Source organism: Crinia signifera, chromosome 7 (assembly GCF_055691185.1).
Source record: "Crinia signifera chromosome 7, ASM5569118v1, whole genome shotgun sequence".
Taxonomy (NCBI): Eukaryota; Metazoa; Chordata; class Amphibia; order Anura; family Myobatrachidae; genus Crinia; species Crinia signifera.
Window position 1 is genome coordinate 7,880,148 of NC_139223.1, and position 12,023 is coordinate 7,892,170.

The 12,023-nt window shown below is 39.4% G+C and overlaps 2 protein-coding genes across 3 annotated transcripts in view; one reads left to right on the forward strand and one right to left on the reverse strand.

Annotated features, from left to right (window-relative positions):
- LOC146019740 (uncharacterized) overlaps nucleotides 1–12,023 on the forward strand; it is a 781,584-nt gene that overhangs the window by 105,050 nt on the left and 664,511 nt on the right. The window lies entirely within an intron of this gene.
- LOC146019730 (uncharacterized) overlaps nucleotides 1–12,023 on the reverse strand; it is a 206,943-nt gene that overhangs the window by 89,241 nt on the left and 105,679 nt on the right. The gene's annotated exons all lie outside the window — the stretch shown is intronic.

Consider the following 12,023-nt stretch of genomic DNA (forward strand, 5'->3'; position numbering starts at 1 on the left):
CTGGACTAAAAAGACTTCCCCGTTGCTCTCTTTACTCCAACAGAAACTCACTCAGATCCTGTTTTTTGACAGGAAATATGCGAAACTGGACTTAGCACGAGGTGCAGAAAATTTTTTTGCAAAATGGTCACCATACATCGACACTCTTGAAGATGAGACCAAATCAAATATTATGTCAATGTTTAAAAATGTTTAAAAATATATATAAAAAAAAAAAAAAAAAAAGGGGGGATAAAGCTCAATTAAGGTATTAATGGGATATCTTTTCAGCTAGATGTTGAACTTAACAGGTACTTGATAACTATACTAAGAGATACTGTCTTTAAACGGTTTTAAGTAAATATATTTGTAATTATTGCAATAAACACTATCTCTATGAAAACAGAAGGGCCATTTACACAAACAAGAGTTAGCGATTGTGTAGAACCCCTAAAAAGTGTAAATAACCTGAATGGAAGTGAAAAGTAATATAATGATAATGGACAGTGTTTTCATATAGAAACTGTTTTAATTAATAGCACAGAAACAATTAAATGCATACTATATATAACAAATAATATGGATGAATAACTTTTGTTCTCCCCCTCCCCTATGTTTCCAGTCTTGTGTCTTTTGTCTTTCGTCTTGTCCTCTCTTTGTTTAGATTGATATCCTTGAGATCTGTTTTAAAGCTGAACGAATCTCAGAGATGTAGTTATATTGGTAAAGTCCGATTCTTTCTGGAAAAGTTTTGCTAAAAGATGATTTTACCTGGAATAAGGGAAGAATTGATTAGCCTCGACTTTACTTTCCATTAATATTACTTCTTAGTGAAGCGATGTAGAATGTTGTATTTTATTGATAAATAATTACTCGATGATTGGTGCTAATTGTCAATGGAAAAATGTCTTCTCTGTGATTCAATATAAAAAATATGTCTGTAGTATGCCATTGTTTTGAATTGTAAATGCTTGTAAAGATGTAAAACTTTTCAATAAAAATATAAAAAAAAAAAAAAAAAATGGGGGGGGGCATTTCACACTTCAGGGTGCCTATTTGGCCTCTGTGGGCCTTTTACATTGTTCCCTATGGAAAATCGGGTCAATTGGGACATTTAACATTGTTCCCTATGGGAAATCATGGTAATCGTTCGTATCGCATGCAATTTTTGGGTACATGCGATGGCCGCGATGGGCGCCCTTCTAGGTAAAGAGTACCGTCACTTCCGCCCCACTTCCGCCTCGCATCCGCCGTCATCGGGGATCCAGTGCGCATGTGTCTGGGTCCTCTTACAGCTGAGGAAGCACGTCTGTGTTTTCATCTGTCTCCGCTGTTCTGGAGGCAGCTACTGCATCTGGTCACGTGTCCCGTATTTGGCATCCAGCTCGTTCTCCAAATAGTGTAATGCTGACATCTTGTGGAACTTTGAGAGAAAAGCAGCCTTATATGTTGCTTTCTTTATACAACAATTTGCGTGTTCCTTCGTGCCCAGCATAGGAATCTTATTGTATAGTTATATCATGTCATCCATTATTTCCATTGGAGGATATTTTGATAAGGGTTTACAGAAAGGGTGCTATTTCGTAGTTGTCGTTAAATCCTTCTGGATGAAGAGTATTTAATTCAAAAATCCAGAACATTTCTCAATGTGAGAGTAGATTGGACAGATCACCTCCTCGTTCCCCAAGTGTAACCTGTTTGATTTCTTTGTACACGAGTTTCTCTGGATCCGAGTTGTGATGTTCTAGGAAATGTTGCGATACTGTATGTGTTTGGATTTTGTTTTTAATGTTCCTGGCATGTTCCTGAATCCGGGTCTTTAGTGGTCTTTTAGTCTTGCCAATATATTGGAGGCTGCAGGGGCATTCCTGTTGCAGATGATTATCAGCTCACAGCAGAAGTATCAGCACTCAGACATTTGTGGGAGAATCAACTGTTTACTTGGGATAAACTGCAGAAGCAACCATGTACATCATGGCAAGATGGAGGATGCAGAGAAGAGAGAGGAAAAACAATTATTACCTCATAGCTGTTGCTGATAATCCAACAATTCCAACATATAAATAACTGAGGTAGTGTTGCAATTGATGAACTGTTTTATTTTGTAGTCCTTGGTTTTGTAGTCCTTCCCTTTGTTGTGAAATGTTTTTCTGTTGGGATGTAGCAGTCTACAAATGTTACAGTGGCCACATTTGAAACTACCTATGTATTTGGGCATTGTATTTGTTACAATGGTCTTTTCTTTTAACATGCTTGGTGCTACCATGTCTTTCATGTTTTTAGATTTCCTGAACACCACTTGAGGATGTGTTGGTAAATGGTCCTTGAGGACTGGGTCCATCATGAGGATGCCCCAATGTTTGTTTAGTGCTGCTTTCATGTTCTTTTCATGATGGTTATAGGTTGTGACAAACTTCACCCCTGGTTTTTGATGTTCTCTTTTGCTGTACTGGAGGATACAGTTTATTTCAAGATCTTTGGCTCTTTGTTCTGCATTGGTTAGAATATGTTCCGGATAACCTTTCTCTCTGAATCTGTCTGCATAGGTGTTCAGTTGGGTATCTCTTTCAGTGTCTGTTTTGCAGTTGCGTGCCAGTCTATGGAACTGTGAGAAGGGTATATTATCTTTTCCACTTTTTAAAATGGCAGCTTTCATAATGTACATAGAGAGAAAAGAGTGAACCTCGAAACCAATTAAAGCTGCTGTATGTGGGAGTGTGTAAGGCTCCCCGTGTAGAACAAAGACAAAAAAGAGAGTATACAGCGCTGGGTAGTTCTGTATGATGACCACTACACACTTAATATAGGAAAATACAAATACATTTATTGTACAATTAACAATTAATGAGAGTACTTTTTAAGAATAAAATATGAAAAATACATGTATTTAAAAAAAATATTTTTTTGCGCAATAGATAAAAAAAGGGGGGAAAGGGGGGGGATGAAAAAACGGGGGTTTGTTGGGTGGGAAGTATAAGCTTGCACTCGGCTCCAAAAAAAGGAAATGATGAGGACAGTTCGTATACCAATATTTTGTTATATTTACCACCAATGGATTAGAACGTCAGGGTCTCATCTGGGGACCTGAAGGTGGTACCGGTTAATTCCCAGCTTGATGGTCCAATATATCACAGAAGTTTTTTGATGCATGAATGGTGGATGGAAGTTAAAGTGGCCACCGCCGTAAATCTCTGCCTTGGAGGTATGGACCTGAGCCTCAGATGAATTAAAGCAGGAATGGTGGGTGGAAGATGGAGATACCACCGCCGTGGATCACTGCTGAGGGAGGTGGGAACCAATGGCCCAAGATGGATAAAGCTGGTCCGGAATGGGTTCGCTGTGGTCTAGCCTGGTTCAATGTGGTTCAGGCTCCAGATAGAAGTCCAAATGGAGGAATGGACTGAGGAAAATAACAAAGTCTTGAATAAGGCTCAGCTCAACGCGTTTCGACGTCTATAGGGCGTCTTCATCAGGAGCAGTGATAACAGGATGTAGCAGGAAGCTATATATATACCCCCTTGGTCAATTGGGGGAGTATTAGTGGAGATCATGTGACCATATTGTTAAAACACAGAAATATAAATAAATTCAACATATAGTAGCATTAGAATACAATGTCATCAAAGGAAACACAGGAGAAAGTGTTTGTACATCTCTAATTCAACAAACTGTATAAAATAGGTAAAAGAATGTATGTTTGTTCAGATAAAGAATATTCAATAAAGTTATATGGTCACGTGATCGGGACAAATCACGTGACTAATCTGATATGCATATTATATTATGCTAGTTATCTGGGGGATCTGGGGGTGATACATAGAGATGGGATATATCAGGAGGGGATCCCATTGTAAGCGCTAGTATTAAGCGCTGTATCGCAGTTGCCATCAGTGTATTAAAAAGGCTAGTGTTCACTTCCGTACGCTGTGGTCTCTCTGCCCAGCGGCGGAAGTGACCTCATTGGTTGGCAGAGTGTGATTATACTGGTTGGCGGAAGTGACACACACTGTGGTATCTCTGCCCAGCGGCGGAAGTAACATCATTGGTTGGCGGAGTATGATTATACTGGTTGGCGGAAGTAACGCACGCTATGTCAAGCGGCGACATGGATCAGTGTAGATCATTTAGGGAAGGGCGGAAGTTTATCCGGTGCCATATTTGGTACTGGCTGATGGCTTAAAATCATAATAGTGTCTGGTGTTCATTGTATATACCGCATAAAACGGCAGTATTAGATAGTATTAGTTATCAGGAAGGGCGGAAAACGACCAGGCACCATATTGAGTAGTGGCAAAAAATATTCAAAATATGTCAGCGATATCCCTTATAGTGGGTAAAAATAACCTCAATGTCAAATTCAGAGTTATCATAAATATAGCAAAAGTATAACATTTATCACATGATAACTATATGTCAAAAATAATAATAATAGTGATGAACTATATTAATAGTAATAGTCTACTTGGGAGTTGGGACCTATTATGGATTGATATTGACCGACCATATATGGTCTGATATAAAGAAGAGAGGGAGGGACTATACGAAGGCGGATAATATTCTCATTGTTATAAAATATCAGAGAGGGATGATATATGCTCCATATGAATGTATATACATATACATCAATATAGAGAGGGTACATATTCATATTACATGGAGATAGAGGAAACCAGAAATTTTGAAAAACATCATATCATATATTAAAATAGGGTCTACATAGAGAAATAGATTCATTCTTGAATAATCATGTTGTAACAAAGACTCTCGTACAGGGTAAATAATTCCATAAGCTGAATAGGGGTATAATTAACCGCAATAGTCTAACTATACCTTTATAGCAGTACTATAGAAATTACATATAAATACTGTACGTGTATCGAAGAGTCTATGAATATGAAAGAAAAAAGAGAGGGGGTATTCATTTGAAGAAATCACAAATACACACAGGTGTGCTCTCGTATGTACAAAAGTATGACTAGCAGAGCAATATTATAAATAATACAATTATTTTTATTTTTATATAAATAAAGAGAGAGGAGGGAGGGGAGTTATAGTGTTGTGTGTTCATAATACACTATTAAGCTCTAAAGCCTCGTTCAGACCTTCTAGGTGAAGGCTCTTCAATTTGAAGGTCCAATAGACTTCTTGTCGACACAAGCTTTTATATCGATCTCCTCCTCTTGATGACAGAGGAATATGTTCAAGTCCTATTATATGAAGATCTTTGGGGTCTTTGTTATGAAGTTGTAAAAAATGTCTAGGGACGCTATGACACAGGAGGCCTTTCACAATGTTGCGGCAGTGTTCCATAAATCGTATTTTTAAAGGGCGAGTAGTGCGGCCCACATATCTCAGACCGCATGTGCAGGTCAGAAGGTAGATTACGTAGCTCGTGTCACAAATGATAAAATGTCTAACTGGGAGGCTCTCACCCTCCATGGAGACTTCTACGGTTTTTCTATCCATATGGCTGCACATGGTGCACCTATTCTTGCCGCATTTGTGAAAGCCTGCTTGTCTGCTTACTGGAGTTTGTGGAATTATTCCCACCATCATCTATCTCTTTATCATTTTTCGTGGTTTTCAAAAAACTTGGAGCTAAGATAGTTTTTAGTGATCTGTTTTTCTTATAGATTACCAATGGTCTCTCAGGTAGTATGTCTTTTAAAATTCTGTCATGTTTGAGAATATTGTAGTTTTTATTGATTATTTGTTTTATCTGAAAGTGCGCATTGTTATATTTGCAGATGAAAGCCATCTCCCGATTTTTATCTGAGGGTTCTTTACGGGTGTTGGTGAGGAGACTCTCTCTGTCCATCTCCTGCACTGTTCTAAGGGCATCTTGTAAGAGTGGGTCTGGGTATCCTCTTTGTCTAAAGGAATCTATAATTTCAGTGGCTTGTACATTGAAGGTGTCTAAAGATGAGCAATTTCTGCGTATACGCATAAGTTGCCCTTTGGGTATATTGGTCTTCCATGTTTTGTGATGGGCACTGTTAAAGTGTAGGTAAGAGTGAGTGTCGACTGGTTTGGTATAGTTGGCAGTAGTTATCTGAGAATTCAGAATGGTGAGTGAAATATCCAAAAAATCAATATGTGAGGGATCAAAATGTGAAGTAAAAGAAAGGTTGAAGGAATTTTGGTTGAGTGAGGAAACAAAGTGTTGTGCTGAATTTAGATCCCCATCCCAAATAATAAAAAGATCATCTATGTAACGGCCATAGAAAACCAGGTTCGCGCCAAAGTCGCCGCCCCACACATGGGTGTCTTCGAACTCACCCATGTATAGGTTGGCATAACTCGGCGCAAACCTGGTTCCCATGGCCGTTCCCATCACCTGAAGATAATGTGTGTTGGAGAACAAAAAATAATTGTGAGTGAGAATGAAACGAATTGAGGAGATAATAAAAGACTGCTGTTCCTGCGTCAGGTCGCTATCTCTCTGTAACTTATTGGTCAGATGTTTGATGCCAAGGTCATGAGGTATGTTGGTATATAGAGATTTCACGTCTAAACTCATGAAGGCATATGTGTCCTTCCACATTATATTGCTGATTCGTTGGAGAAAATAGGTCGTATCTTTTAAATGTGACCTGAGCGCAGGAACTAGCGGTTGTAAAAAGAAATCCACATAATGTGATAGGTTGGTGGTAAGTGAACCGATACCTGAGATAATGGGGCGACCCGGGGGTGAGGAAAGTGATTTGTGAATTTTAGGGAGGTGATAGTAGGTGGGTGTGATTGGATGGGGAGTGTAAAGAAAAAGCCATGTGTCTTTAGAGATGATATATTTGGTTAAGGCCTCGTCCAGAAGTCTCTTAAATTCGATAAGAAAAGTGGGGGTAGGATCGGATCTGAGGACTTGGTAAAATGTGCTATCACCCAACTGGTTGTGTGCCTCTCGTAGGTATTCCTTCCTATCCTGGATTACCAGCCCCCCCCCCCCCCCCTTTGTCAGCCTCCTTGATGATAATGGAGGTGTCTGCAGTCAATTGTTTTAAAGCTCTTCTCTCGGCTCGAGAAAGATTAAAGTTCTGGCGCGTATTAGAAGATTTTTGTTTACACAGATCATTAAAATCTGCAAGTGTAACCTTTCTATGTTTGCTCTTTTTGCCGAGATTGGAAAAAATGTCCGACTTTCTTTTAAAAGTAGATGTGTCATGGATCTTAATAGTGGGTATATTACCAGTTTCTATTTGATTTTCAGATAGAAGTTCCTGTAGGGTAATGAGGGCTGGGTCATCAGAGGGATCGAGGACTATCGGAAGGGAAGCTTCTGATTGTCTAGTATGTTCTTTGCTCGCAAAATATCTCTTGCGGCACAAAGTGCGAATGTACCTATTTAATTCTACGTATAATTCAAAGATGTTGGGTTCCCTCGAGGGGACATATTTAAGGCCTTTTGCCAGAAGGGATAGTTCATCCTTACTTAGGGTTTTAGAAGAAATATTGAATACATTTTTATATTCATCTACTTCGTTAGTTATATTCTTCTGGTGTTTTTTCTTTGAATGTATCCCTCCTCTGGTGCCTCTTGGCTTCTTGCCCTTGGTCTTTTTGGGGTCCCTCTGTATTGTGAGGGGTGATTTGTTTCCCAATGATTGGGCCTGAGTCGTTCCTCTCGAAAATCCTGTTGGGGTAAGTTATCATTTCTCCCCTCTCCGTTGGATTTATCCTTAGGTCTAGCTCCTTCGTTTCTATAGTGTCGTTCATTTGAATAGTGAGGGGATTGTATAGGTCTCTCATATTGCTGATTGCGTCTATTTCTAGAATAATTTCGTTGTGGTCTTGATGTGTCCCTTCTATAATCGGATTGGTAATTTTGGTGATTGTAATCAGACTGTGGTCTTGATTCTCTGACCTCATTTTTATTTCTATTCTTATATGTTCTTATTTTATCATTCTGGTAGTCATCTAGATCCCTCCTAAATTTTCTTTGTTTGTTCTCTAGGAGTTCTTTTTCAAATTTCTCGGTACGCTCGTTTATTAGAGTGTCCCTCTCTTTGTAGTCTTTTCTGCTAGAGAATTTATCTAGTCTGGTTTTTATCTCTTCTATTTCTTTTTCTAGCTGGCTAGTTTTCATTAGCCTGTATTTGATCACTAGTTTAAGAAGGTTCATTGAACAGTCATCCAGTAATCTGTCCCATTCCTTCTGAAAATCTGTGTTCCCATTAAAGACAGAAGGTTTGAGAAGTCTCAGACCTCTGGGGATCATGTTCTTATCTACGTAGTGCTGTAAATTGACACTGTCTAGCCAGTTTTTTGACTCATTTTTAAGAAGGTCTTCTAACAGATGTAGATCTTTAGACATATCAGGCTCGTTAGTGACTGTCTCCATAGAGGGACCATTTTCCCATTGTGAAAAATATAACTTTCTCCTGTGTATCCGTTCAGAAAAACCACTCATAATTGGATTTCGGGTTCAAATACACACCAAAAATTTGAGAGAAAAGAGTGAACCTCGAAACCAATTAAAGCTGCTGTATGTGGGAGTGTGTAAGGCTCCCCGTGTAGAACAAAGACAAAAAAGAGAGTATACAGCGCTGGGTAGTTCTGAATGATGACCACTACACACTTAATATAGGAAAATACAAATACATTTATTGTACAATTAACAATTGATGAGAGTACTCTCTAAGAATAAAATATGAAAAATACATGTATTTAAATTTTTTTTTTTTTTTGCGCAATGGATAAAAAAAGGGGGGAAAGGGGGGGGGGATGAAAAAACGGGGGTTTGTTGGGTGGGAAGTATAAGCTTGCACTCGGCTCCAAAAAAAGGAAATGATGAGGACAGTTCGTATACCAATATTTGGTTATATTTACCACCAATGGATTAGAACGTCAGGGTCTCATCTGGGGACCTGAAGGTGGTACCGGTTAATTCCCAGCTTGATGGTCCAATATATCACAGAAGTTTTTTGATGCAGGAATGGTGGATGGAAGTTGAAGTGGCCACCGCCGTAAATCTCTGCCTTGGAGGTATGGACCTGAGCCTCAGATGAATTAAAGCAGGAATGGTGGGTGGAAGATGGAGATACCACCGCCGTGGATCACTGCTGAGGGAGGTGGGAACCAATGGCCCAAGATGGATAAAGCTGGTCCGGAATGGGTTCGCTGTGGTCTAGCCTGGTTCAATGTGGTTCAGGCTCCAGATAGAAGTCCAAATGGAGGAATGGACTGAGGAAAATAACAAAGTCTTGAATAAGGCTCAGCTCAACGCGTTTCGACGTCTATAGGGCGTCTTCATCAGGAGAAGTGATAACAGGATGTAGCAGGAAGCTATATTAGAGATGTACAAACACTTTCTCCTGTGTTTCCTTTGATGACATTGTATTCTAATGCTACTATATGTTGTATATATTAAGTGTGTAGTGGTCATCATTCAGAACTACCCAGCGCTTTATACTCTCTTTTTGTCTTTGTTCTACACGGGGAGCCTTACACACTCCCACATACAGCAGCTTTAATTGGTTTCGAGGTTCACTCTTTTCTCTCTAATTTTTGGTGTGTATTTGAACCCGAAATCCAATTATGAGTGGTTTTTCTGAACGGATACACAGGAGAAAGTTATATTTTTCACAATGGGAAAATGGTCCCTCTATGGAGACAGTCACTAACGAGCCTGATATGTCTAAAGATCTACATCTGTTAGAAGACCTTCTTAAAAATGAGTAAAAAAACTGGCTAGACAGTGTCAATTTACAGCACTACGTAGATAAGAACATGATCCCCAGAGGTCTGAGACTTCTCAAACCTTCTGTCTTTAATGGGAACACAGATTTTCAGAAGGAATGGGACAGATTACTGGATGACTGTTCAATGAACCTTCTTAAACTAGTGATCAAATACAGGCTAATGAGAACTAGCCAGCTAGAAAAAGAAATAGAAGAGATAAAAACCAGACTAGATAAATTCTCTAGCAGAACAGACTACAAAGAGAGGGACACTCTAATAAACGAGCGTACCGAGAAATTTGAAAAAGAACTCCTAGAGAACAAACAAAGAAAATTTAGGAGGGATCTAGATGACTACCAGAATGATAAAATAAGAACATATAAGAATAGAAATAAAAATGAGGTCAGAGAATCAAGACCACATTCTGATTACAATCACCAAAATTACCAATCCGATTATAGAAGGGACACATCAAGACCACAACGAAATTATTCTAGAAATAGACGCAATCAGCAATATGAGAGACCTATACAATCCCCTCACTATTCAAATGAACGACACTATAGAAACGAAGGAGCTAGACCTAAGGATAAATCCAACGGAGAGGGGAGAAATGATAACTTACCCCAACAGGATTTTCGAGAGGAACGACTCAGGCCCAATCATTGGGAAACAAATCACCCCTCACAATACAGAGGGACCCCAAAAAGACCAAGGGCAAGAAGCCAAGAGGCACCAGAGGAGGGATACATTCAAAGAAAAAACACCAGAAGAATATAACTAACGAAGTAGATGAATATAAAAATGTATTCAATATTTCTTCTAAAACCCTAAGTAAGGATGAACTATCCCTTCTGGCAAAAGACCTTAAATATGTCCCCTCGAGGGAACCCAACATCTTTGAATTATACGTAGAATTAAATAGGTACATTCGCACTTTGTGCCGCAAGAGATATTTTGCGAGCAAAGAACATACTAGACAATCAGAAGCTTCCCTTCCGATAGTCCTCGATCCCTCTGATGACCCAGCCCTCATTACCCTACAGGAACTTCTATCTGAAAATCAAATAGAAACTGGTAATATGCCCACTATTAAGATCTATGACACATCTACTTTCAAAAGAAAGTCAGAATTTTTTCCAATCTCGGCAAAAAGAGCAAACATAGAAACCTTTTACAAGGTTACACTTGCAGATTTTAATGATCTGTGTAAACAAAAATCTTCTAATACGCGCCAGAACTTTAATCTTTCTCGAGCCGAGAGAAGAGCTTTAAAACAATTGACTGCAGACACCTCCATTATCATCAAGGAGGCTGACAAAGGGGGGGGCCTGGTAATCCAGGATAGGAAGGAATACCTACGAGAGGCACACAACCAGTTGGGGGATAGCACATTTTACCAAGTCCTCAGATCCGATCCTACCCCCACTTTTCTTATCGAATTTAAGAGACTTCTGGACGAGGCCTTAACCAAAGATATCATCTCTAAAGACACATGGCTTTTTCTTTACACTCCCCATCCAATCACACCCACCTACTATCACCTCCCTAAAATTCACAAATCACTTTCCTCACCCCCGGGTCGCCCCATTATCTCAGGTATCGGTTCACTTACCACCAACCTATCACATTATGTGGATTTCTTTTTACAACCGCTAGTTCCTGCGCTCAGGTCACATTTAAAAGATACGACCCATTTTCTCCAACGAATCAGCAATATAATGTGGAAGGACACATATGCCTTCATGACTTTAGACGTGAAATCTCTATATACCAACATACCTCATGACCTTGGCATCAAACATCTGACCAATAAGTTACAGAGAGATAGCGACCTGACGCAGGAACAGCAGTCTTTTATTATCTCCTCAATTCGTTTCATTCTCACTCACAATTATTTTTTGTTCTCCAACACACATTATCTTCAGGTGATGGGAACGGCCATGGGAACCAGGTTTGCGCGAGTTATGCCAACCTATACATGGGTGAGTTCGAAGACACCCATGTGTGGGGCGGCGACTTTGGCGCGAACCTGGTTTTCTATGGCCGTTACATAGATGATCTTTTTATTATTTGGGATGGGGATCTAAATTCAGCACAACACTTTGTTTCCTCACTCAACCAAAATTCCTTCAACCTTTCTTTTACTTCACATTTTGATCCCTCACATATTGATTTTTTGGATATTTCACTCACCATTCTGAATTCTCAGATAACTACTGCCAACTATACCAAACCAGTCGACACTCACTCTTACCTACACTTTAACAGTGCCCATCACAAAACATGGAAGACCAATATACCCAAAGGGCAACTTATGCGTATACGCAGAAATTGCTCATCTTTAGACACCTTCAATGTACAAG